This window comes from Cervus elaphus, chromosome 13 (assembly GCF_910594005.1).
Source record: "Cervus elaphus chromosome 13, mCerEla1.1, whole genome shotgun sequence".
Classification (NCBI taxonomy): domain Eukaryota; kingdom Metazoa; phylum Chordata; class Mammalia; order Artiodactyla; family Cervidae; genus Cervus; species Cervus elaphus.
Genome location: NC_057827.1, coordinates 64,502,813 through 64,530,041, shown reverse-complemented (window position 1 = coordinate 64,530,041; position 27,229 = coordinate 64,502,813). Strand labels below are relative to the sequence as shown.

The following is a 27,229-nucleotide window of genomic DNA, read 5'->3' as shown; positions in this document are numbered from 1 at the left end:
CTATATCTATACCTGCCTTTGTCCATTCAGGTGAATTCATACTAACCGCATACTGGGAACTTCGTTCCCTTCTCTCCTCTCTCTTCCTCCTTTTCTTTCTTCCTTCTCTCCTTCCTTCCTTCCCTTCTCCCTCCTCTATCCATTTCTTGTCCTCTCACGATATTTATTGAGCACCTATAATAATCCAAGTACTATTCTGGGCTTGAAAGAGGAGAGTTAAAAAGGTGGCTTAAAACTCAACATTCAGAAAACTAAGATCATGGCATCTGGTCCCATCACTTCATGATAAATAGATGGGGAAACAGTGGAAACAGTAACAGACTTTATTTTGGGGGGCTCCAAAATCACTGCAGATGGTGACTGCAGCCATGAAATTAAAAGACACTTACTTCTTGGAAGAAAAGTTATGACCATACTAAGCAGCATATTAAAAACCAGAAACATTACTTTGCCAACAAAGGTCCGTCTAGTCAAAGCTATGGTTTTTCCAGTAGTCATGTATGGATGTGAGGGTTGAACTATAAAGAAAGCTGAGCATCGAAGAATTGATGCTTTTGAACTGTGGTATTGGAGAAGACTCTTGAGAGTCCCTTGGACAGCAATGAGATCCAGCCAGTCCATCCTAAAGGAAATCAGTCCTGAATATTCATTGGAAGGACTGATATTGAAACTGATCCAATACTTTGGCCACCTGATGCAAAGAACTGACTCATTTGAAAAGACCTTGATGCTGGGAAAGATTGAAGGTGGGAGGAGAAGGGGACGACAGAGGATGAGATGGTTGGATAGCATCACCGACTCAATGGACATGAATTTGAGTAAGCTCCAGGAGTTGGTGATGGACAGAGAGGCCTGGCATGCATGGGGACGCAAAGCGTTGGAGGTGACTGAGTGACTGAACTGAACTGATCTATTCTGGGCATTTGGGAAGTACTGGTGAACGAGAAAGACAAATGTTATCCCCTCACAGAGCATATTGAACTCTGTGCTACACTGTCTGGTAGGGCTACAGAAGATAAACAAATACAATAGAATAAAATGCTACTATTGCTGAGCAGTTTGCTTTTCCCTATAATCCTCTCTCTTTCCCCAACACACACACACCATGGGCATCACAGAGACCCCAGCTGGAAGGGTGGCCACAGATGAGGCCTGAGCCTCACTCCCTTGCCACGGAGCTTAGGTTTCACGGGTCCAAAGGGACACCCATGAGAACACCTGATCCCCTTTTCCTCAGCAGCTCCCCAGGGAGCGGGGGAGCAGGGAGCAGGACTGAGGCATGAACACCTGTTCACCAGCAACTGAGCCAGATTCCCACCTCTGAGTCCAGACAGGCCACTTCCCTGCCAGAGGACAGCCTGGGACCAGCTCTCCCCAAGCCTATTAACAAGGTGTGATCGGCCAGCCCTCTGTTGCAGCCCTTTGACTACTTTGAGAACTAGGGGAGTTCTCCAGCCACTTGGAGGGAAACTTAATAGGATGTGTCTTTGGTCCACAGAAAATTCACCTACAACCTTTCCTGCTCACAGCAAAAATAAAACAAAAGAAAACTTGCATCTTAACCTTGGACAAGAAACATGAGAATAGAGAAGGCCACTCTCACCTAACTGAACCATCAAATCTGATCCTTGAAACTTTAAAAGCCATCAATATTTAATTTAATTTTACTATTTATATGTATCCCGGCCCCCAGAAAGGACTAGGGAAACCTGGCATAAAAAGGTACCTGAAACAGCCAAATAGATATAAGTAAAGAGTTTAGGAAAATTGGGAAATATTTCAGGAAAAAGATCTTCCGCTAGGAAGAAGTGAGTAGCCAAGATAAGAGTCTTTTCTGGAAGTCACATATGGTCTTGGGTTTCCTCAGGATTGGAGAAACAGGATTCTGCATCTCTGCATCCATAACATAAAACAAACCATTTCCTCCAGAGTAGTCTTGTTCTTTCTGAAAAAAGAACCTAGAAATTGCTTCTGAGGCTCTTCAACAGCCCCCCTTCCCCAAATCTGCCAGCAGTGACCACAGCCTCATTTTTAGGGTGTGGCTTTTCACATGACTCCTGAGAGAGGGCTGAGGCTTGGTGTCAATGCTGGTCCAGAGGACTGATGGTCAAATCAACTCAAAGCAACTTCCTACAGAGTCGTGACTCTTAGATGGGTTGACCTAGGATAAGAATGAATTCCAGAGTCTCCTGGAGAAATGCCTGGGTAATGATTCTCCCAGCTCTGTTTGGGTGGGAATAAGGGGCAGAGAAATGAAGGGTGGACTCCTCACAAATTCTGAACAGCTCTTCAAGGTCATGAGCAAAAGTACTGCCTAGTATACTTCTGAAACAGGAGGGAAGGGGCAGGACACGACCTCTAAAAGAATGATATAGCCCTTAAGGATAGGACCCAAACTAGTTGGAACAAACTAGGTCCAAGATGGCAGAAGATTCAACTTCCAGTGGACCTTGAATCTCATTAAGTGCTCACTACAATACATTAGCTAAAGGGCATACCAGAAGGTGCCATGTCAGCTCCAAGGCTAACCATAAAAGGCCAAATGAAAGTGAAAGTCACTCAATCATGTCTGAGTCTTTGTGACCACATGGACTATACACTTCATTCCAGGCCAGAATACTGGAGTGGGTAGCCGTTTCCTTCACTAGGATATCTTCTCAAACCAGGGATCAAACCCAGGTCTCCCACATTGCAGGCAGATTCTTCAGCAGCTGAGCTACCAGAGAAGCCCATAAAAGGCCAAAGGTGGCCCAATTCCTGGATATCTCTGCCCCTTCACCAAAATACTTGGAATAATGCTCCCACTCATTAGCCTATGACATTACTCAGCCCATAAAATCTAACTACTCAAAATTTCAGGGCATTCTGTCTATGGAATGTGAGTCTCTCCAAATCTGCTTCTTACCTATCATTTTTCTTTTACTAAATTATTTCTGTGATGAGACATAAGGAGCCTGAGTTTCATTAAGTCCTGAGATCTCTGATTTCAATTAAAAGACAGTGAGTTTAAGTCTTCATCTGAGTTGTGTGTTTTCACTTCCATCAAATAGCAGTAATGTCAGTGGAGTCTGTGTGATGTAAGCTCAGTAAGGACTTTGTCTTGGGTATTGGGGAAGTCCAAGAGCAAATGCCAGGACGGTATCTTTTTGTAGGCATGTAATGTGAGGACTGGATTTCCCCAGTGACTCAGAGTTAAAGAACCTGTCTGCCAAGGCAAGAAATGCGAGTTAGATCTGTGGGTTGGGACGATCCCTTGGAGAAGGAAATGACAACCTACTCCAGTATTCTTGCCTGGGAAATACCATGGAGAGAGAAGCCTGGCTGGCCACTGGGTCACAACAGAGTCAGACATGACTTAACAACTAACCAACAACAGCATTGTGAAGACTTGTTCTCAGGCAGAGACCCTAAAGCAAGTCTACCTGAACTCAGGTCCCAGACAGCCACTTACCAGCTTGGGTAAATCACTTAAGTATCTTAGGTGAGTTTTGTCATCTGTCAAATGGGGGTAATGGAATCTTCTTTGTGCCATTGTATGTTTCAGTGAATTACTACATGTTAGAAGAGTCTGGAATACATTGTGATTTCTTAATCATTTATATGCATATCTGCGGGCAAGTGTTTGGGTCCTGAGAACAAATAAGGGACTATTTTGAAAGATACTTGAAGACCTTTCTATTCCAATGGTGGGTAGGCAAAATTAACCTTCAGGAGAAGACTGCTTTTATGTTTGAGAAATTACTTTAACAACTTTGTTGGTTATAAAGGCTGAAATCCTAGTTTTAAAGGATTGATTTGAGATAATAAGGAGATACAGTTCTCTGTATAAGAATATTATCTCCCCCCCTTCCTTCCTTCCTTTTCTCCTTCTATCCTTTTTTTCTACCACATATAAGCATATCAGTATCATCAACCAAAAAAAAATGCACCACCTAAAAGTTGAGAATTATGTTTTATTTGGTGAACTTTCTGAGGACCTAAGTCCAGGAGTTAGCCTCTCAGATAGCTCTAAGGGATTGTTCTGAAGACATAAAGGCAGAGACAGGATAGAATTTTGTGCAACAAAAAATAGGTAATTGGAACATTAAAAGATCACCACTATTTAAAGTAAAAACAGACATCTCAAGTTAAAGACTTTAGCAGTCTTCTATATATGGGAAGACGTGAGTTTGGGCTCATTGAAATCATTTCTTTTATATGCACCTTAATTATCTAGGTCCCCTATGTTCCTTTTTGCATCATCCTGAATCCCCTCAACTAGTACAGTCAGTTGGCTTGATGGTCTCAACATTTTTTGTTTTACTGATATGGCAGGTGACATTCTTTGTCTATAGTGTGAAGTGAATTGATGTTTTATTTCCTCTAAGAGTGAAGAATTGATTAGGGATAATTTCCAGTAACTCCCTGGACCATGAGAGAGGAGAAATCCCTGATAGGAGCACGAGATGGGCTCCAGGCCCATGCAGGTTGCAGGGGCTAAGAAGAAGCATTTCAGAGGACACCACGCTGGGGTAGGTCAGTTTACTCTGTGAGGTGTGTCTGATATACTGTGTGAGATCCAACTCCAGGGTTGCCCAGGGGGCTCAGAGGTAAAGAATCTGCCTCCCAATGCAGGAGGCACGGGTTCAACCCCGGGGTGGGGAAGATTCTCTGAAGAAGGAGACAGCAACCCACTGCAGTGTTCTTGCCTGAGAAATCCCATGGGCAGAGGAGTCTGCAGGACACAGTCCATAGGGTCACAGAGTCAGATAGGACTGAGCAACTGAGCACGCACAGATGAATCCAGCTTTGAGTGGTCCTTCCTTGGGTTGCAATCCTCTTGGTACCTCCTTGGCATTTCCATAAAAATGGTTAACCATTAGCGATTGGCCTTTCATTGGCATTGCCTTGGAAAATGAGTGGAGGATGGTATCTGCGTTGCAGATGAGCAGTGGGGAAACAGGTGAAAGGCTACGGGAAGGTGGTGAGAACTGAATGGTCAAAGAAGAAACAGCATGAGGCAGTGACTCTAGTAGTGACTGGCCAGTTGAGACAGAAAATTCTAGGGTAAGGGGAGCCCTGGTTTCCACCAAAATCACTCTTGATACGGCAAGGTTGGGGATCCTGAGAACACTTCAAGTGAGGTTAGAGAACACACAATTTCTGGAACGTAGCATACGATGCACTCAACCTGTGTTGGCTGAGTTGATTTGTGCTGAATTGAAAGAAATGGGGCATGTCACTTTATCTTTAAACAAACATATCCATTCATTTGTCTGTCTCATTTGAAGATGTCCACAGGTACTTAGGGAAAAAAAATAAAGTTCTTCTAGTGCCGGGAAGAAGTGCCCCACACAGCTCTAGTTGAATGCACACAGCTATGTTTTGAGTGTGTTGGGGTGCTGGGAGATGCAGGCAACTGGAAGGACCAAGTCCCCAGGGAATGAATGGCACTGGCGACGGTTAAGAAGCTCAGAGATGGAAGCGGTAACTTGGACTCATGGGCCATCTGACACCCACTTTAAAGATGAGATGTGTCGGATTCAGAGAGAGAAACTGGATGGTCCAAAGCTCCACAGCAGGCCAAAGGAAAGTGGCACCTTCTTCAAGTCGCCTTGAGGTCTCCTCACCCAGGCCAGGCTCCTTGTAGGAGAAAAGGGGATGGCCAAGTCCTGTCCTTCCACTGGTGCTTGGAACAGGCTGGGTGTTTTCCATGTTTGTTTCACTCATTTGTTCCTTAAGAGAAGCCTGGAAACTGAGGCTCAGAAAGACTAAGTTGAGTTGCACAGCTCAGATGAGTCCATTTGCCCATGGTGGAGGTGGGGATGGACCCATGCCAGCCAATGTATTGAGTCAGAGTTGAGAATATTTACTCCCAGCACTCAGAGTATGTTTATTTCTGTGCCCGTTCTTCCTTTGTGCAAAGGACTCAGGAATCCAGATTGATAATCAGAATATTCCTCAGTGAGTTGATGACCAGGGGAGTTGGTCATGGACCATGTCCAGGGAAAGCCTTCTCTCCACTGAGAACACAGCTCCAAGGACCAGAATTCTCTCATTCCTAAACCTAAGACTATTAAGTAAACTCTTTCTTTCTCTTTTTCTTTCATTCTTCCAGTTCCACTGTCCCACTCTCTGCATAGGCTCCCAGCAGTCCAAGCCCCTTCCTTGGGGAGCTGGTGTTTCTTCAGGGAGGGGAGCAAAGGAACACTGATGGGGTATCAGTTTTCTAAGATTTAACTCCCTCCTGTGTTCCCTGATGGTTCAACAGGTAAAGAATCTGCCTGCAAAGCAGGAGACACAGGAGATGTGGGTTCAGTCCCTGGGTCAAGAAGATCTGCTGGAGAAAGGAAAGGCTACCCACTCCAGTATCCTTGCCTGGAGAATTCCACAGACAGAGGAGCCTGTGGACTACCGTCTATGGGGCTGCAAAGAGTCGGACATGACAGAAGTGACTCCACACAGAGGCCAACACTGTGTGGTGTGACTTCTCCAGGAGGCCGGGGAGGGCAGTTTCCTTAAAGCTCTTCCTTGATGCCCTTTGGCAAAGATCTTCTCCAGGTTGAGTTTTGAAGAAGCAGATGCCGACACAGATTTTGAAACTTAGATGCTCATAGAAGGATCCTTACCTGGAGAGGAAGGGGGAGGAGACAGGTGAGCAGACAGAGGGGCTGCACCACGATGGGGGCCCAGCAAAGCCACAGCCAGCCCAGCTCTGGAAGGAACTCTGCTCCTCCCCAGACCAGCAGGCCCCCATCCCATGCGAGGCCCAGTTATGCCCACCAATCTCAGTCACCAGCTCAGGGCTCCCTCTGGAAACGGTGAGGGTCTGAGAGCTGGGGGCTGCCTTCCAGCCACTTCCTGGTCGGGCCATCTGGGCAGCTCATCTCCACATCTACTCCAGGCCTTTATACACATTATATTATTTACCTGTCACCACAATTCTTGGAGAGAAGTAACATGATTCTCAACTTACCTACAAGAAAATTGAGTCCTAAGGTCAGTAAGTTGTACCCAGGGTCACACAAACTAGGCAGCAAAACCAAGGTTTGGCTCTTGGTCTGTCACCAAAGCCTGCCCATAAACTGATGCTCCAGGACACCCTGGTCCCACATTTATGGAGCAGCTCTTGATGCACAAAGACACCGGTCCTGTTCACCTAGTGCTTATGAACAACTCAGTTCCCTTCAGAGGAGCATCTGGTCCCCACAAGAAGCATCACCCCTTTAAGAAAGGCCTTCCTTTTGCCTCCTTGGAGGGCAGTGTGAGAGCATCACCATTCATGGGGATAAAACAGGCAGAAAGCCTCAGAAAGCAATCTCCTAAATGACCCAACATCCCCCTCAGATCAAATAAACCAAAAACATTGGCCTCATGACACTTCATCTCCAGGGATCAGAAAAGGGCTGTTCCCTTTCATTCCCCAAAGAAGAAGATGCTCTCACCCCAGGGTCGGAGTCCCCCGAGGGTCTGAGGAAGCCCCAAGGTCCTCCTTCTTGAGGGCACACAGGTGGCTTGGTCCTCAAGACCTTGTCGACCCAGGGGGACCGGGCCCGAGGGACTCGGCCACACTTCAGATTGGGTGAACAGGGATGCATGCATTCTGATCAAATCCAGGTCCATCGCCTCATCAGTCTGTAGAGTCATGCCCAGGGCCACCTCTGTGCCACGCTGGGAGCCAAAGTGAATAAAGAAATTAAATATTTCTCTTGGTATCGCCCCCTTGTAGAATAATCGTGTATTTATTCGCGATGTTGGCTTCTCCCAGCACCTGTCTCTAGCAGCCTTATCGCTCTGTGAGAACCACCCTGTCCAGCTGTCATACACACAGCCTGCGGCATCTCCATATGAAAATAAGGCAGGCGGCACCTGATTGGGGGAGAATTTTTAATCTCGACAATTTGTGTCTAATTTTGGGGGTGACCAGGCTGTCAGCACCAGCTACCCATTCGTCTTCGAGGTCGACGCAGGTGGCAGCTGCCACAGCCTCAACACATCTTTTTTGCATTATTATTATTATTTTTCCGGAGGAAAGGGGAAGGAGGGGGTCAGGGAGGGAGGGGATGAAAGAGTAAAAGGAAAAACGCAGTGCTGCTATTTCGGTTGCATTTTTGAATCCTGTTTCAGCGCAAGAATTTAATTATACATAGTTTCATCATTTCTTATATTCTGACATATTAATTAAGGATGCTCTAATTCAGTTTCCGTAGCACCATTGGCTCAGCCTGTAAAAACATTTTCCCGTTTTTGTACAAATAATAAGTGAAAAGGTAAAGGCAGCAACACTCTCCATTGTCGATACGCATGCACCCCCTCCCTCCATCATCTTCCTGTTTGTCACCGAGAATTGAGCTCATCACTATTTTATACACAGAGGCACGGAAGCTGGCCCCACTTCCCATAATGCATGAGTCCATGATGCTCAGCAAACTGACCTCCCAATGCTGCCTCTTCATGGAAGTGGCTGAGGGTCCATCCCCAGGGGTGGATGTAGGAAGTAAGGACACAAGGGCCTGGGGTCCTCTGGGGACCATCTGAAGAACAGGCTGGCAGGGCTGACCCCAGATGATGGATATATTTTCACTCTGGAATGGCCCCAAGCCCTTTCTCACCCTTTATCTCTAAACCCCAAACCATGCCGGGTCAGTATTATTATTCCCACTCTACTCAAAGGTTGCCTTGAAGGAACAACCAAGTTCTCAGAATGACACCCCTGAGACCTGGCCCTGGGGAGGAGGGGCCACAGAAGGCACCCTGGACAAGAAAGATCTAAAGTGGGAGCTGGGGGACCAGGAGGATCTCCTGAGTGCAAAGAAGGGAGTTCAGACAGAGACTAGATGGTTTGAGTTGGGGAAGAATGGACACTGCCCATAGGCTGGATGGAAGTTGAGATGTACATGGGAGAGATGAGGGTGGGATGTGCATGAGATGGAAAACAATATGAGGCCCCTCAAGAGCACGGCCAAGGCACCTGGATGCCTTAAGTAGGTGGGACATGGTCAAACAGCACCTGGACGCTTCAATCACGGGGGACGTGGTCAAACAGGTGCTTCACAAAGGTCATTCTGCTGCTGTTCAAAATCATGTCTATAGGACAGATGTCATTTTAAACCATTGGCCCCAGCAATTTATTGACATTTCTTGGTGTGTATTGACATATGTGAGTTTTTTTTCAGATCCTGTGTCCTGAACATCTGCTTAAGGGATTTGCTCACAGTAAAGACATTGGGATGTCTCAGACCAAAACTGAAATTTGTTTGTAATTTACAGGAGGGCTCCGGAGTTAGAGGCAAGGAGTCAGAAGCGAAAACATCATCCAGAGGGGAAGGAGAGAGATGAAATGAGAAGCCGAGCCAAGAGACCAAACCTGGGCAGCAAGGGAGCAGACCCAGAACCCCCCAGACATGACATGGGCACCAGTGGAGATTCATCCCCACTCTTGGGCTCCCACAGCGCACCAGTGGGTCTGAAGGCCAGAGGTACAAGGTGGGGTCTTAGTGGGGTGGGGGAATCAAGGCAGCAAAACCCCAGATGCCCTGACTTGAGAGAGAGGCAGTTGTCGGCTGCCTTTGGTTTGAACACAAACCTCAGAGAGAGACAACCCTGAAAGCCGGTCACCTTGCCCCTTGGCCACTGGCAAGGCAGTTCTGAATTATTCCCTCACTGGGAAATCTGCAGTCATCTCGACTCTTTCAGACTTCCCTAATATACTTTGATTCAAAGCCGAAATGAGGTTTAAGCTGCTGATAGCATGCCCTGAACCCTCTCTGGGAAAGCAGCGCTGTGTGCTGGTGCCGGAACGCGGGGAGAGGATTAGCAGGTCTCGGTTCAGTTCTACTGCGGCAGCGCTGTGTTACTATTAAGAGGGACGGATTAATATCAAGTTTCGGGGATCTGGTTGCCTGCTGATACTGCTTAATTATCCAGATAACTGATCGGTATCCAAGCCTGAGTGGCAGAATACGTCTCAGAGCCATCATCTTTTTTTTTTTTTTTTCCCCTTTCTCTCTCCCTCTCTCTCTCTTTTTTTTTTTTTCAGAGAAAAAAATTATTCATTTAAGTATGGCTGAGATACAGTTTTGAAGCTCTCATTAAATGTTAAGCGCTAACACCAGCCTTTGGCTGTGTCTTGTTTAGTTTGACACATCACAAGGAAAAAGGAGGCTTCCCTGGTGGGCTTAGTAGTAAAGAATCCACCTGCCAATGCAGGGGAAGCAGATTCAATCCCTGGGTCAGGAAGATCCCCTGGAGAAGGAAATGGCAACCCAATCCAGTATCCTTGCCTGGAGAATCCCATTAAAGAGGAGCCTGGAGGGGCCACAGTCCACAGGGTCTCAAAAGAGTCAAGACATGGATGAGCAACTAAACAAGAAGAAGGAGGGAAGAAGGGGTACGGTTTTCAGTGACCAAGGCAGCCATGGGTCTCTTTCTCTTGCCCTGTCCATTGATTCCAGATTCTTCCTCTGCGTTCAGAAAGCCCCTGTCTCAGACCCTGACCTTCGCCCCACTGTAAGGTATGGGGCGGGCCTTCTCCCCAGGCTCCCATCACAGACTGGAAGCATCTGCTGGCCTGGCCCTGGTGGAGACTGGGGGTGGCCAGGGCAGACTCCTGGGCGGGGGAGGCCGCCCCAGCGGCTCCGAGCCTTCTGTCTTGCCTGGTAATTTTATCCCGTGAAGACTCTTTTTTCCCCTCTTCTCTCTTGCTCTCTCTGTCTTCCTGACCCTGCTCCGCTTGTGTTCAATTGTATGACTGCTGTCACCCTGATTAGCGCTGTCTGGCTCTGGGGACACCCACCTGAGGCTGGGATTAAGGATCAAAGCAACCAAATGGGGCTGCGGAGCAGTGCCTTCCTGGCCTATAAACACCACTTAGGTCTCCGTCTTCGACCCATCTGCTGCCCGGTCGTGTCGGATTCGCTATCTCTTAATTAGGCGCTAACTGTTGGAGGAGGGCATGGCAACCCACTCCAGTATGCTTGCCTGGAGAAGCCCATGAACAGAGGAGCCTGGTGGGCTACAGTCCATGGGGTCGCAAAGAGTCGGACACGACTGAAGCGAGTTAGCATATGTGTCCATCAGGCACCCTGCTAGCTAGGCACCCACTGCCTAGCCTTCGAGAGAAGCCCCCACCCATCTCTGTGCTGGGGGTGCCTGATCTTCTCTGGCTGAGATGGTTGTCACCTCTCTTTGGATGTCCGGCAGCTCCAGCCAACTTCCAGCAACCCACAAGGCAGGAGGCGTCTCACTGCTGGGCTTTCCCAGAAGCTAAGACCTCGGCCTGGAAGGTCCATCCTCTTTCAGTTGGCAGCTCTTACTCATGCTTCAAGGGCAGCCAGTGTTCTCAGCCTTGGGCTCACCTGATGGTATTCAAGACTTCCGGTGCCCAGGTTGTACCCTGGAAGGTCTCAATTCAGATGGTCTGGCCCTGGAATCCAGGCATCCTCTTCCCTCCACGCTTCCCAGGTGTCTCAGTGGAGGGATCACCCTCTCTCCCTGGTCAGACTGAGCTCCTCTAGGGGTCCCTGGCAGAGCCCTGCCCACACCCTAAAAGACCTAAACAATCAACATAGCTGGGGCTGTGGGTTGAGGCCAGAGCTCTGTGTAAATTACATCCTTTCTTCTCGGCTACGACTTTGTGCAAGTGTCTCCTTGTTTATAAGGAGGAAAGTGAGACTCAGAGAGGTGGGGTGAGAAAGCCATAGTCTATTCAGGAGTGTGCCCCTCTCTGGACCCTGTGATCTTCATAGGCAGGGATTGTGCTGGAAATTTCTCTTTATCTTTGTACTGGCTTGAATTGTGATCTCTAAAACCTATGTCTAGCGAGAACCTCAAAATGTGTCCTCCTTTGGAAAGTCTTGGCAGATACAATTAAGGTGAACTCTAGGTGAGTTCACCCTGGATTAGAAGGGCCCTAAATCCAATCACAAGTCCTTGCAGAAAAAAAAAGAAGCCACAGACACAGAAACCCACAGAGGGAAAGACCATGTGATGATGAGTGGAGAAAAAGATTAGAGTGATGCATCTAGAAGCCAAGAACTGCCAAGGAAGTCACCAGAGGCTGGGAGAGAGACATGAAAGGGATTCTCTCTCAGAACCTCCAGAAGGATATACTTCCTGTCAACACCCTGGTTTTGGACTTCCAGCCTCCAGAAGAATGAGTACATATATTTCTATTGTTTGAAGCCATCCAATTGTGATGATTGGCTGTGGCAACACTTGCAAATGAATGCCATCCTACAGCACATAGTGGGGTGGTCCCCGAGAGAGTGTCAGCAAGGCCCCAAGTGAGGAATCAATGCCAACATAGTGCTGCTCATCTCCAGACCCACAGCCCCATCCTTTGGTGCTGGGGTTGGAAGGACAGCTCGGGGGTCTTGAGGGACTTGCCCAGGGGAGACACAGAAGCAGGAGGAAGGCTTCCTTCATCTTGAGTGTGACTCTGAAACCCCAGATCTGGAGGCCATTCCAACAGAGCATGTCACGTCTCCTTTAAGAATATGAAGGTAAGGTCAAGACAGAGGCTGAATGCCACAGTCAACTTTTCTTAGCTCAGGCCAGCCTATGTTCCCTCATCTCTCCATGAGATTACAGATTTCAGGTTGCCTCACTGCATCTTTCCTGGAGAAGGAAATGGCAAACCACTCCAGTATCTTTGCCTGGAAAATCTCACGGACAGGGGAGCCTGGTGGGCTGCAGGCCATGGGGTCTAAAAGAGTCGGGCACAGCTGAGCAATTAATACACACACTGCATCCTAGAGTTATGCTGACGCATCCTGTTCCAGATACAGGGTTTGGGGACAAGGTAGGGATAAGCTAGGTCCCCTGCTCCCCTTTCTGCAAAATCAACTTCACTGTGTCTGGTTCATACATTAAAATTTTCTATATACTAATATTTGGGGGGAAAAGATGGAAGGTTTGCATTCCATTGCTCAAAGTAAATGAGCTCCCTTCCAGGGAGGCCTGGCATTCCATGAACTGGAACAGGGAAAAAGGCCCTCAGAACCTGCACTGACTGTCCGGGTGCCTTCTTGGGCGCTGCTTGTCCTTCCCAATGCAGATCAAAGGACAAACAGGGTTAGGACGCCCCCTCCATGGAGAAACTCTTACAACGGGCCCTTCACTCCATGCTGGGCTGGTCTGTTTAAAACCAGCTTCTGGGGGGAAGAGTCTACTTAAAACAAGGAGGAAGAGTTGAGCTCCTCCCTCTGTGTTGTTGGCCCTATGGGATGCCTCGGTCTCCACAGCAGCTTGGTTTGGAGGCAAGAAACCATGATCATTCTGGGTTCTTCTTTTGGGCCATCTGTCCCAGACCTGTCCCAGGGATGCAGAGAAAGAGATGCACAACTCTTACCTGAGCCACACTTATCCAAGTTTGCTCCCAGGGATGTTTTATTCCTGTAGTGTTTTGGAGGCTGGACCCAATCAAGTCAAAAGAAACAGGTATTTTGATTTCTTTTTTTTGTTGTTGTTTGTTTGATGGTTTAGTATGGTTTATTAAGTTGTGCCTTAGTACAGATGCTGGGGCTTGCCCATGGTGTTCTTAATGTACAAGGCCCTGACGTTCTGCCAATTTTTCTTGAGCAATGACACCAGGAAGTTGACAGCTAAGTGGATGTTGTACACAAGCTCATCATCTGTCATCTTCATGTGGCCAACAGCCACTGCCAGACACAGCACCTTCTTCATCTGGAACTTGATCATGGACTTCATCAACTTTGGCCACCATGTTCTCACTGTGGGTTGGCAAGGAAGGGAACTTGCCAGCCTTGTTCAGGCCTGGGCCCAGGATTCGGGGGATCTGCTTGATCAGAGACTCTGAAGCCAAAAAGACATCATATTTCTTAGCCAGCTTCTTGACCAGTTTCTTATTCTTGTTGAGTTTCTTCAGCACCTCAATGTCCATCTGGGGGATATCCACAGCCTTGGCCTCATCACAGTGCTGCTGGTCCCCCAAGACACACATGGAAAACTTGGGGCGGGGAGTGGACTTAAGCCTGACGGTGCCCGAGAAGCGTTTGTCCACCTGAGGGTCCTCTGCAGGCTGATCTGAAGCTCCACTGTCTCCAAAAACTTCCTGCGCTTGCACTCATTTCCGTGCAGGACTTCCCGCACTGTCTCATAGAGGGTGTCGCGGGAGACTTTGCTGCTCATGGTTCCCTACACCATGATAACCAGAAAAGTTTAATTTCTTAATCCTTGATTACCTAGAGAGGAATTCTCAGATCATAGGTCCATGGCTTCTGGTCATGTCAATCAGTCCCCTCATGTCCCCTGTGATAGGCCAATGGAACTCCCTGCTTCAAAGTCTTCAGTGGGCTCCCAACCCTGAGGATAACAACCCCAGCCCCCACCCCAGCCTCTCCCCCCTCTGCCCTCTGCAAGTTCTCCACCTTCCCTCCCACTGGCTGCTCAGCCTCACTGCTGGTCCTTTCTTAAAGCATCACATGTCCCCAGAGCCTTTGCTTACACTGAACTCTGCCAGGAATGTCTCTCCCATCCATTTTTCTTCTCTGGCCTCTTCTTGGTCTTCAGATCTTAGCTCAATTGTTACAGACCCAAGAAAACTGTGTTCCCCAGGGCCAGTTCCCTTATTACAGGGACTGCATTTCTCTCCACCTTCTTACATTGGCAGGAATCCAGGGCTCTTCCTGAGGTGGACTACTGTCTGTCTCTCGCTCCCTGTGAGCCCCAAAGGATGGGGTCACGTCTGCTGTGTGAGCCTTGGGGTCCCAGATCCAGCTGTGAGCCCAGCACGTCACACCCATGGGAAGGTTAGCGATGGACAGCAAGCAGGCCAGGGCTGGTCATCACAGCAGGGAGAGGCTGGTCGGCTCCCTGCACCTTGGAACACACGATCTTACTGAAGCTTGCCATTATCTTCATGGAAAGGCATCGACCTCTCTATCTACTGACCGGGAAATGGAAACGCATAGAACCTGGTCATTTTGCCAAGGCCACAGATGAGAAAGCAAATATACGAGTGAGTGGCCAGGAAAAAGGAAGATCAAGGGGCCACTGAGTACCATCTTTAACTCATGGCACAGCCCTGAATAAGGAGAGCAGCCTGATTCCATTCTGCGTGCCCAGGATGGTGGGCATTAGGATGGTGGTAGACACACGGGGCCTTGCAAATAGGAAGCCCCTGCTTTTTGTTTAACAATCTGTCACCATCTTGAAATTCTTAATTATTTTATATTGGAGTATAATTGCTCTACAATGTTGTACTCATTTCTGCTGTACAACGAACTGAATCAGCATATTCCCTCCCGCTTGGACCACGCCCCCCCCAACCCCACCCATCCAGGTCATCCAGAGCATCAAGCTGAATTCCTTGCGCTTTACAGAAGCTTCCCACTACCTGTTTTACATACTGTAGTTTATATATGTCAATGCTACACTCCCAATTCGTTCCACTCTCCCCTTCTTGTGTGTTTATTTTTCACTGGGATCCACCAGTTATGTAGTCAATCCTAATAAGAAGAGATGGCCACGTTGACCAGGGTTGGAGATTCAAGTGGCTTCCCTGGTGGCTAAGACGGTAAAGAGTATGCCTGCAATGCGGGAGACCCAGGGAGATTTGAGAAGAGAGAGAACGAAGACGAATGTCAGCCTGACTTGGTGGTGGATGGGCTCTGAGGTGAAGGATGGGTAGGTGTGTTTTTACCTTTAGTGTTGCCAGCAGGAAACCAGTTCAGAGATACAAAGTGAGACCCCAAGCCTCTCTCAGTAAGTGTCGAAAATGACACACACTAATTTTTTTTTAATCAATCTGCCTTAATGTAAGGTCTCCAAACCAGGATACTACCAAGAGTTAAGTCCAACTTGGACCATAAAGAGAGAGCTGGACCATAAAGAAGGCTGAGCACCAATGAATGGATGCTTTTGAACTGTGGTATTGGAGAAGACTCCTGAGAGTCTCTTGGCCAGCAAGGAGATCAAACCAGTCAATCCTAAAGGGTATCAACTCTGACTATTCATTGGAAGGACTGATGCTGAAGCTGAAGCTCCAATGCTTTGGCCACATGATGTGAAGAGCTGACTCATTTGAAAAGACCCTGATTCTGAGAAAGACTGAAGGCAGAGGAGAAGTGGGCAACAGAGGATGAGATGGTTGGATGGCATCACCGACTCACTGGACATGAATTTGAGTGAACTCCGGGAGATAGTAAAGGACAGGGGAGCCTAGCGTGTTGCAGTCCTTAGAGCCTCAAAGAGTTGGACAAAAGTTAACAACTGAACAACAGTAACAAGCCCAACTTAGCTGACAACAGCATAAAGCAGGGCTGTCCTGGGCATACCAGAGTGTGTGCAGTTGACTCAGACTCATTAAATGTTAAACACGTGTACATTATTATGGCTATTGCAAGGAAAATACAATTAGAATGATAATAATTTACACATAATAATTTTGTGACTAATAATATTCTGCCTTTATATTGCTTGCTTATTGTGACTTTACAATTTTATTCATTTGTATCATCACTAGTTCATCAAAAATGATTACTGAAAACAGCTCACAGGCATCAGAGGCATGGAAAATGTCACAGTCATGCTAATCTTCTGCTTTTTTCCTCTCTCTTGTTAAGCTACCAGCCCAGGATATTTGCAGGGGGGGTTCTTTACAATGACATAGATTACAGAGCCACAATCACAATCTCCTCTTCTTTTACAGTCCTTACCACCTCTGACGATGGGCAGGTTAGGTTTTGTAGCATCTGCATCCATCACCACGCAAGTTAAGCCACATAGTTGTGTATTTGTTTTTCAAATCTTAAACTGCCTAAGAATTTAGAAAACTATTCCATTTGACCACATTTGGTAACATAAAGGAGTTGAAGTTTTATCCCTTGAAGAATCTGCTCTCAAAAGTCGAGTCTTCTTATCCAGGTGAGCTCATAGTAACATAGTTACAAGACATGCAGTAAAGAATGACAGGACTTCCCCTGCTGCCCAGTGGTTAAGAATCCTCCTACCTATGCAGGGGACATGAGTTAGATCCCTGGTCAGGGAAGATTCCATATGCTACAGGGCAACTAGGTCCATGTGCCACAACTACTGAGCCTGCACACTCTAGAGCTGGTGCTCTGCAACAAAGAAGCGACTGCAGTGAGAAGCTCACACACTGCAACTAAAGAGTAGCCCTCACTTCTTGTAGCCAGAGAAAATCCACTCACAGCAAGGAAGACCCAGCACAACCAAAACTAAATAAACATTAAACATAAAGGAATAGTGAAGAGCCATCACTTGAGGCAGAGGAAATGGAAATTAGAATCGGAAAAAGGATTTTTCATAGGCTTTTTATGGAGAGAAACTCTTTGTGACCCCACGGTCTGCCCATGGAATTCTCCAGGCAAGAATGCTGGAGTGGGTTGCCATTTCCTTCTCCAGGCGATCTTCCCGACCCAGGGATTGAACCCAGGTCTTCTGCACTGCTGGCAGATTCTTTACCATCTAAGCTACTAGGGAAGTCCCTAAATAAAAAAGTAAATAAATATTAAAAATAAAAGGATAGTCAAGAGCCATCACCTGAGACAGAAGAAGTGGAAATTAGAATTGGAAAAAGGATTTTTTCATAGGCTTTTTATGGAGGAGAAACCTATGGTTTAGTCACAAAGTCATGTCCAACTCTCGCCACCTTATGGACTGTAGCCTGCAAGCCTCCTCTGTCCATGGGATTCTCCAGGCAAGAATACTGGAGTGGGTTGCCATTTCCTTCTCTAGGGGATCTTCCCAACCCAGGAATCCAGCCAGGGTCTCCTGCATTGCAGACAGATTCTTTACGGACTGATCTACAAGGTGATGCCTGAATAAGATCAAAGAAGTTTTTCTGAACCTTTTTTTTTAAATTTTAAATTTTTTTAAAATTATAAACTATATTTAGCATATAGCAAGTGATGGCAAATAATATAAAGAACAACACTGTCCCCAATCATCCGTACATTCATCTATTGATACATAGTAGTCTCTATGTCTAACGAGTCTTTATGTCTCATTTTGTAAATAAATTCATGATTATCAATAAAGGCCTCTTGTTCACTCCTTCCCCAAACATATCCTGCTTCTGTCCATAAAATGAACCAATTACCAAGTCAAATGTATTACCCTTCTCATATGAATTGTACATTTTTCCCTTTTATCTATAATCACACTATATACTATTTGCTTCATATTCAACTTTATATTGTTTGCATCGTATAAACATAACATCCAGTAAATCTTCTTTTTTTCCCCCTTAAACAGCAATTTTGAGATTTCTATCCTGTTGTTACACCTATCTCCACTTCATTTATTGTCACTGCTGTATGGTATTTGAGCATATGAATATAACAGAATTTTAATAGACTCCCCTGTTGATAGAGCTTCAGATTGTTTCTATGTTCTTTTGTTAAAAATAAAGCCAGTGAAAATTCCTTTACTTGGTTCCCTCATATGGTGAGAGCCGCTATAGAATATAGAGTTGGAAATGGAATTGCTGGGTTATAGAACTTTAATTTGTTGTTGAGTCTATTAAATTGTGTCCAACTCTTCTCTGACCCCATGGACTATAGCCTGCCAGGTTCCTCTGTCCATAAGATTTCCCAGGCAACAGTACTGGAGTGGGTTGGTATTTCCTTCTCCAGGGGATATTTCTGACCCTAGAGGGAACCTATGTCTCCTCCATAAGCAGGTGGGTTCTTTACTGCTGAACCACTAGAAAAGCCTTATAGAACAAAAATACCTTCAGCCTAACTAAATATTGATATTTATTTTCCAAAGTATGTGTACCAGTTTATACTCCCACAGCTGCGTAGAAGAGATCCCACTTACAGATTCTTGTCAATATTACTGTGATTGATTTGTTTTAAAAAATGGACATTTTCACAGTATTTTGTCTCCCTGATTTATAGTGATAGTACACATTTTTTGATGTCTTCAACACTCCAGATTTCCTCTTTACTGAACTGCTTATTCGTACCCTTGCCAAATTTTTCTCTATAATTGCTTACATTTTTCTTATTGTTTTATAGGTTTTCTTTGTGTGTTCTGAATACTGATGCCTTGGTTACATTTATTGCTCCACATTTTCAGTTTTTTATTCCATGATTAGTAAATTTAGTAAAATTTATTTATGTCTTTCCATTTTTATTTGAGATGTATATGTCCTGCATTAAAAAGAGAGAGAGAGATCTCTTACCTAACTTAAGACCATAAAAACATTGTTTTTCTCTGTCTTCTGAGGTTGTGCTTTTACGCTTAGGTCTTTAACCCACTTAGAAGGCACTTTTGTGAACGGTGTTAAGTAGAACTCTAATTTTCTTTTATTCTCAAAGCAAAACCAATTATCTTGCACCATTCATCAAATAGAATATTATTTCCAATCTGTGGCAAGGACTAATATACAATTCATCAAACCTGATTTCTCTTCCTCCTTCCAGCAAACTGGACTTCACTCCCCTCCCCGTCCCACCCCCAACCCCAGGCACTCATGAGTTTTGACTGTTGAGTAGGACTGAGTCTAATCCAACAGACTATGGATGATCATGATGTTCACACTTCCAAGTCTGGCCAGCAAAAATGCTCCCACAAGTGGTACCCCATGTTTGTTTCTTCACTAGCTTAAGTTGGTTGATTGAGGTGGACAGGGACACCATATAGGGAAGATGCTGAAGTCACGACATTGAAAACACAGGTCTTGGAATTACAACTTTTAGGAGCGGCACCTGACAATCAGTGCTTCTCATGAAGTAGTAATGAATAATTTCTATTGTATCAAAATGCTGTGATATTTACCTGATAAGGCAGGTGGCATTTTTTGAGAAAATATACTTATTAATCTTTTTTACCACCTCTGCCATAAATAGTTTCCATATGTATTAACACGTGGGTTAGCTTCTGAATTTTCTGTTCTATTCCACTGATCTTTATTTCCTCCCTATTATACCTATTAACACACTCTTATTGTTAATGTTACTTTATAGTAAATATTTATGTCGGAGAGGTTAAGTCCCACCACATTGATCTTGCCCTTTGCTCTATCATATAAATTTTAGTGAGTTATCAAGATCCATAAAATTCTCACTGAGATTTTGATCAAAATAACATTGGGTTTACAGACTGAATTGAGTAGAATTAACAGCTTATCATTATTGCATCATTGCAACATGAACATTGGGCACAACTACATGCACACACATGTAGTCATAGTTAAGGCTGTCAAACTAAAAGTTACTATTGAATTGCAAAGTTTTAGTTGGATCTGTTTTATGATGCTTTGCATTTTTGTTGTTATTGTATTAATAAACAGTATTAGAAACTTCTGCAATCATGTCTCTTTATAGAAATATAATGGATTAAATAAAGTGTACATGTATCCAGCTAACTTGCTGAAATCTTCCCAATAATTTTGCTGATAATGCTTGTTTAGTCTCTCCTTTGATAGCTCTTGTCCTTTGATCAACTTGTCTTGCTTTCTGTTGTAGTTAGCCCAACACAGTGCTAGCCTGAGCAGTGACGTGAGAGCCACTAGTCTTGCTTAACTACTAATGGAATACCAATGTGTTACTAGTGAGTATGCTCTTAGACTCAAAAAATTAACAGAGTTAGTCTATAGCTTGTTAGGAGACTTTTTAAGATGATAAATAATTTTTGAATTCCATCAACAGTTCTGCATCTATGATCAAGATGATTTTATTCCTTTATTCTGTTAAAATGGTTGTTGGCATTGTTCAGTGGCAATCCCATCCAGCTCTTTGCAACCCCATGGACTGCAAGAGGCCAGGCTTCCTTGTCCCTCATTATCTCCCAGAGTTAGATCAAACTCATACCCATTGCGTCAGTGATGCCATCAAACCATCTCATCCTCTGTCACTCCCTTCTCCTCTTGCCTTCAATCCTTCCCAGCATCAGAGTCTTTTCCAGTGAGTTGACCCTTAGCATCAGGTAGCCAAAGTATTGGAGTTTTAGCTTCAGCATCAGTCCTTCCAGCGAATATTCAGGACTGATTTCCCTTAGGATCGACTGGTTGGATCTCCTTGCTGTCCAAGGAAGGGACTCTCAGGAGTCTTCTCCAACACCACAGTTCAAAAGCATCAATTCTTCAGCACTCAGCCTTCTTTATGGTCCAATTCTCACATCCATACATGACTACTGGAAAAACCATAGCTTTGACTATATGGACCTTTGGCGGCAAGATGATGTCTTTGCTTTTTAATATGCTGTCTAGGTTTGTCATAGCTTTTCTTCCAAGGAGGAAGCATCTGCTAATTTCATGGCTGCAGTCACCATCCACAGTGATGTTGGAGCCCAAGAAAATAAATTCTGCCACTGTTTCCACTTTTCCCCCTTCTATCTGCCATGAAGGGATGGGATTAGGGACGGGATTAGATGCCATAATCTTAGGTTTTAAGCCAGCTTTTTCACTCTCTTCCTTAATATGGTAAGCCATATTAATTTGTCTTTAAAAATTATCCTTCTGCTTCTGGGTTAATCTAAACCTGATTATTTTGCACATTGCTTAATTCATTTTATACTATTTTATTTCAGATTATTTTACTTACAGTCATAAATTATATTTATTAACAAGTAACTTTGCCATAATTTTTTTTTCTCATAGTATATGTCTCTAGTTTTGGTAAGAAGGTTATTCTAGAGTCACAAAATAAAGTGTATTCTCTCAATTTTTTTCTTCTGTTGGTCAGATAAGAGAAAGAAAATATTAAGTCTTGCCTGACATAAACTTTCATGTAAAATACAGTTCATTTTTTTAAGTAGTCATTAATTGGTAATTCAATTACTTTATCTCTATTTATGTTGTCTAGGATAAGGAAATGGCAATCCACTCCAGTGTTCTTGCCTGGAGAATCCTAGGGACGGGTGAGCCTGGTGGGTTTCCGTCTATGGGGTCGCACAGAGTCGGACACGACTGAAGCGACTTAGCAGCAGCAGCAGCAGCAGCTTTTTCATAAAGCACGTTTTACAAATGTAGTATTTCCAACTATTTTCACATTTATTGCATTAAATTGCTTATAATTTCTATCTCTTCTCTATCTGCAATTGTATTCTTTCATATTACAATATTTTTTAGCTTTTCTCTGTTTGCTTGATATGTGTCATCAGATATAAATATATTATTTGCAAAGAGTTTGGTTCATTTTTCTCTATTGTTCGTTTAGTTTTATTCATTTATTTCTCCTTCTACTTTTTATTATCATTTTTATTTGTTTAAGGTTTGTTTTTATGTTCTTTTAAAAATGTCTTTATTTGTACTCAAAGGTCACTGATTTTGTTTTGAGGGAGTTTTGTTTGTTTGTTTGTTTCTAATAAAGCTGATTAAAGTTATAAATCTCCCTTTAAATCTTGCTTTAGCTGCATCTCACAACTTTTGATTATAGTGTGTTCATTATAAATGTGTTAGTCGCTCAGTCCTGTCCAACTCTTAGCAACCCCATGGACTATAACCCGCCAGGCTCCTCTGTCCATGGGATTCCCCTGGCAAAAATACTGGAGTGGGTTGCCATTTCCTTCTCCAGAAGATCTTCTCAACCCAGGGATCCAACTCCGGTCTCCTGCATCGCAGGCATATTCTTTACCATCTGAGCCACCATAGTGTGTTCACTAGAGTGTTCATAGTGTGTTCCTATAATTCCATAGGATGGAATTATAAAAGTAATTATTTTCAGTTGTTGCTGTGATTCATTCTTTGATGTTTAAGTTATTTTTAGTTGTGCTTTACATTTTCAAACATACGTGTACTATTCAGGTTCTCATCAGAAAAGCAGAACAACATTATACATTTCAAGAAGGGATTTAAGTAATCACACAAGTACTGAAAAATCGAAGTGTACAAAGCAAAAGCTTAGATAACTCTGAAATAAAAACTAAAAGAACAGTTGCCACCTTAGGACTGAGAATAAAAAAAAAAAGAAAGGAAGAAAGAGCTGGTACTCAGACTTCTGGTAAGTAGCTGGTGTTCTATTGTTCTGGTGTCCTAGAGTAGACTCTGGGGATCAATTCTGGGAGTGCTAAGAATATCCTGAGGCTGGAAAAAATTTATTGCTCTTGGGGTGAGGTTGATAGGAATAGGAAGACAGAGAAAAAGTTTTCTCTTTCTCCCCACCCCCCACCTTCCAACCTTCTTCTATTGGCCAACTTTGTGTGTGCTAAGTCCCTTCAGTCATGTCTGACTCCTTGTGACCCCATGGACTGTATCCTGCCAGGGCCCTCTGTCCATGGGATTCTCCAGGCAAGAATACTGGAGTGGGCTGCCATGCCTTCCTCCAGGGGACCTTCCCCACCCAGGGATCAAACCAGCTTCTGTTACGTCTCCTGCATTGGCTGGTGGGTTCTTTACCACTAGTGCCACCTAGGAAGATTGGCCAAAGCTTACGGGAAGCCAAATGATCAGAGAGTTTGGAAAAAGAGTTGTAAAATCCCAGCCCCAGCCTTTCAGATCAGAGTTTAGTAGTGGTTTTTGAGCCTAAAGTCAGTAAATAATTTACCTTGGTGCACTTAAAAGGCAGAATTTGCATAAGGGAAGTTCAAACTGAGGCTGATCATTACTATCTACTTTGAAATAGATAAGATCCAGCATCTGCTACATGCTGATCTAGAGCTGCCCTGTGCAGCAGAAATAGAAAGCAAACCATATTAGCAATTCAAAATTTCCTAGTAACCACATTAAAATAAGTAAAAAAAAAAAGCTATAAAATTATTTTAGTGATATATTTTACTCAATACATCAAAAATATAAACTTTTCAATTTGTAATGTATGAGTTATTAATATGACATTTTATGGTTTTTAGCTCTAAATTTTTGAAATCCCACATGTATTTATACTTTCAGGTGCTAAATTTTCATCTAAAATACATTATCTGTATTTAGACTTTTTAAATTTACAGTTGGAAGAATTGATTTCCATATCCAAGTTGTTTCAAGCATGAAGTTTTCCGTGAACTAAATAAAGCATCAGCTTTTAACTAAAAATTAAAATTAATTGCAATCAAATAAGATATAAAATTCATGGTCTCAGTCCAGGTAGCTGCATCTCAAATTGTCAATAGCCACATGTGGATAGTGGCTACCTTATTGATGAGTACAGGTCTAGAAGATACTAGTAAGGGCAGGCTAATATTTCAAAGACTCTTCAGCTGGGGAAAGATATCTTCGTCCTTGGATTTAGGGACTGAATATAAACACAATTTCCTGAATAACAAAACACAAAGATATGCTTCAGTTCAGTTCAGTCGCTCAGTCGTGTCCGACTCTTTGCGACCCCATGGACAAAAGCACGCCAGGCCTCCCTGTTCATCAACTCCTGGAGTTTACTCAAACTCATGTCCATGGAGTCGGTGATGCCATCCAAACATCCTATCCTCTGTCGCCCCCTTCTCCTCCCACCCTCAATCTTTCCCAGCATCATGGTCTTTTCCAATGAGTCAGCTCTTTGCATCAGGTGACCAAAGTATTGGAGTTTCAGCTTCAACATCAGTCCTTCCAATGAATATTCAGGACTGATTTCTTTTATGATTGACTGGTTGGATCTCCTTGCTGTCCAAAGAACTCTCAAGAGTCTTCTCCAACACCACAGTTCAAAAGCATCAGTTCTTTGAAACTCAGCTTTCTTTATAGTCCAACTCTCACATCCATACGTGACTACTGGAAAAACCATAGCTTTGACTAGATGGACCTTTGGTTGGCAAAGTAATGTCTCTGCTTTTTAATAAGTTGTCTAGGTTGGTCATAACTTTTCTTCCAAGGAGCAAGCATCTTTTAATTTCACGGCTGCAGTCACCATCTGCAGTGATTTTGGAGCCCCCCTAAAATAAAGTATGTCACTGTTTCCCCATCTGTTTGCCATGAAGTGATGGGACCAGATGCCATGATCTTAGTTTTCTGAATGTTGAGTTTTAAGCCAACTTTTTCACTCTCCTCATCAAGAGGCTCTTTAGTTCTTCTTCACTTTCTGCCATAAGGGTGGTGTCATCTGCATATCTGAGGTTATTGATATTTCTCCCAGCAATCTTGATTCCAACTTGTGTTTCATCCAGTCCAGCATTTTTCATGATGTACACTGCATATAAGTTAAATAAGCAGGGTGACAATTATACAGCTTAAAGATATGCTTAAAGAACTTTTAATGTGTGCTTACACTTTTAGTCTATGACTACAGATCTGTGGGATACCATCAGTCATTCATCCACCCACCCATTTTTCTTCTTGTAGATGTTCTCTGAGCACCCACCTACTTAATATACTAGACATAGTAATAGGCTCAAAGGGCAAAGATGAATTTAAAAAAAAAAATCTCTATAGTCCAGCATGCATTAGCTATTTAAACAAGCTAAGTTTTGCAATTTGAGAAGATACTATAACAGAAGTGTAAAAAAGAGTATATGCAAATGGCTTTCTACTAAACAGTGGTTCAACTTACAAGTGAAAATGATGTACATTTAGTAGAAATTGTACTTTGAATTTGGAAATTTGATCCTTTCCTGGGCTAAGGTTGTGTGGTAGGGTGACTATTTCCTGATGCTGGGCAGTGACCACATGTCACAGCTCCCAGTCGGCAACATGATCACAAATGTAAATAACCCATATACTCACAATCATTCTGTATCCATGCAATCATTGTTTTTCATTTTCTGCACAGTAGTCAATAAATTACATTAGATACTCAACACTTAATTATGAAGTGGAGTTTTGTTAGCTGATTGTGCCTGATGGAAGCCTAATGTAAATATTCCAGGCATGATAGAGGAGGCTGGCCTGAGCTATGATGTTTGGTAACTTAGATGAATTAAATGCATTTCGACTCTGATCTTTTCAACTTACAATGAGTATCAGGAAGTAATCCCATTGTGCACTGAGGAAGAACTGTAAAAGGAGTACGTATAGGAAGTGACAATTTTGGGTGGTTAGATGAAGGGGGTATTTCTTGGAGAGGGAGCAACAAGTATAAACTCAGGCTAAAACACTAGAATATGCTTAGATAATTAGGAGTGGCATGAGTGAAGATGTGGGTGTGTAGAGAAAAAAGAGTGGGTGTGTAAAGGAGGTAGGGCCATAATCTTGAGCTCGGCACAAGCCCTAATGGCCTAGGCAAGGTGTTTGAGCTCCTTCTTATGGGTGGCATGGAGCTGCTGCAGTCTGGTAAGTGAGAGATAGCAAGATCAGACTGTGTTTGGTAAAAATCATTCTCCAGGGTAGTGATGGAAAGCAGAAATAACAAACAGCTGAGTACTCACTTAGCTGTTCCATTCTCTTGGCATGAGATGTGCTCTCTTATACGCTTTTCTCTGATCTTTTCTTTCAGTATTTCAATTAATGATTGATTCCCGATATCTTGGATCCATCTCTCTTTTTAATGGAAGTAGAGTTGATTTACAATGTCATGTTATATTCAGGTGTATAGCAAAGTGGTTCAGTTATACATTTGCATTTATCTATTCTTTTTTTTTAAATTCTTTTTACATGCAGGTTATTACAAAATATGGACTGGAGTTTCCTGTACTGTATAGTAAGTCCTCTTTGTTATCTAATAGATAGATATCTATCTATTAGATAGATAGATAGATAGATAGATCAGGGTGTATATAGATCAGTTTGTATCTGTTAATCACAAGCTCCTAATTGATCCCTCCTTCCCTTTTCCACTTTGATAATTGTAAGTTCATTTTCTATATTTGGGCTGCAGCTATCTTAAAACAAGTGATCCCTTTGTATAGTATTTGAAAAAAAAAAAAAACAGCTTACTTAAATTTACTTCTGAGAACCTCTGGCTTCAGTGATGAGGGAATGGACTGTAAATTATTCACAGGGTGGAAGCCATGGATTAAATCTAGAAAAAAAACATGGTACTGTTTTTGGTATACTACCATAGACATTTCATTTTCTTCAATTTCTATCATTTTCGATAATGGTCCAATCTGACCCCAAATTGCAGGAAGTGTTTCTGAGCATCTGCAGTGTGCCTCTCAGGGCCTTCTAGGTAGTGCAGTCGTAAAGAATCTCCCTGCCAGTGCTGGAGACACAGGAGATGCGGGCTCAAATCCTGGATTTGGAAGATCCCCCTAGAGAAGGGAATGGCTACCAACTCCGGTATTCTTGCCTGGGAAATTCCATCAACAGAGGAGCCTGTTGGGCTTGAGTCCATGGGGTCACAAAGAGCTGGACATGACTGAGCGACTGGGCACGCACACAGGATGTGCCTCTCAGAAGCTCCTGAGAGCTTTGCAACCCAGCTGCCTGCAGTGATAGTCTGATCACTAGCAC

General features: G+C 43.9%; 1 pseudogene; it reads right to left on the bottom strand.

Moving 5' to 3' along the window:
- Positions 1 to 13,428: 13,428 nt before the first annotated feature.
- LOC122706777 lies at positions 13,429 to 14,130 on the bottom strand (annotated as a pseudogene).
- Between the last annotated feature and the right edge of the window lie 13,099 nt (positions 14,131 to 27,229).